Raw genomic sequence first — 554 nt, forward strand, 5'->3', positions numbered from 1 at the left:
CCCATCTTGACCGGTCATTGAATATAGACTGCCCAAGAGGAAGAGATGCAATTTGGGGATGCAGTTTCTCTCTCTAGCTGTGAGAAGTCTCTGGAAATTGACTCATCTGAGAAAAATCAGTTACCAACACCTCCCCCCCCCCAGCAACAGCTGAGGAAATGAGTATTCCAGTCCTGGGAGTGGGTAAGCTAGGTGGTACCCTGTAGTGTCCACCCCACGTTTCCATCTGGCAGACATACTGCCAACTGCTGTACAGTTTGTTTTAAAGTAATCTCTACACCCAGTGTGGGGCTTGAACTCACAACCCTGAGATCAGCAGTCTCCCGCTCTACCCACTGAGCCAGCCAGGTGCCCCCACTGTACAATTTATTGTGCATATCTGTGTTGGTGGGGGGGTGGGAGATGAGAGAGGTGGTAATGGAGATGGAGGTCGATGGGGAAGGTTTGGAGCCAGAGACATGACGTTTTCCTCCTATGGAATCAAATAGCATCAGTCTCTTTATTGTTGAGCTTCTTTAGCAGCAGATGAAGCCATGTCACTTGAGTTAAACGTA

General features: G+C 48.9%; 1 non-coding gene across 1 annotated transcript; it reads right to left on the minus strand.

The window, feature by feature from the left end:
* Nucleotides 1-277: 277 nt before the first annotated feature.
* On the minus strand, nucleotides 278-350 carry TRNAS-GCU. Its single transcript has one exon. It is a non-coding gene; the product is annotated as a tRNA-Ser (tRNA).
* Between the last annotated feature and the right edge of the window lie 204 nt (nucleotides 351-554).

The sequence above is a fragment of the Hyaena hyaena genome, unplaced genomic scaffold (genome assembly GCF_003009895.1).
Source record: "Hyaena hyaena isolate Hyena2069 unplaced genomic scaffold, ASM300989v1 scaffold_351, whole genome shotgun sequence".
Classification (NCBI taxonomy): domain Eukaryota; kingdom Metazoa; phylum Chordata; class Mammalia; order Carnivora; family Hyaenidae; genus Hyaena; species Hyaena hyaena.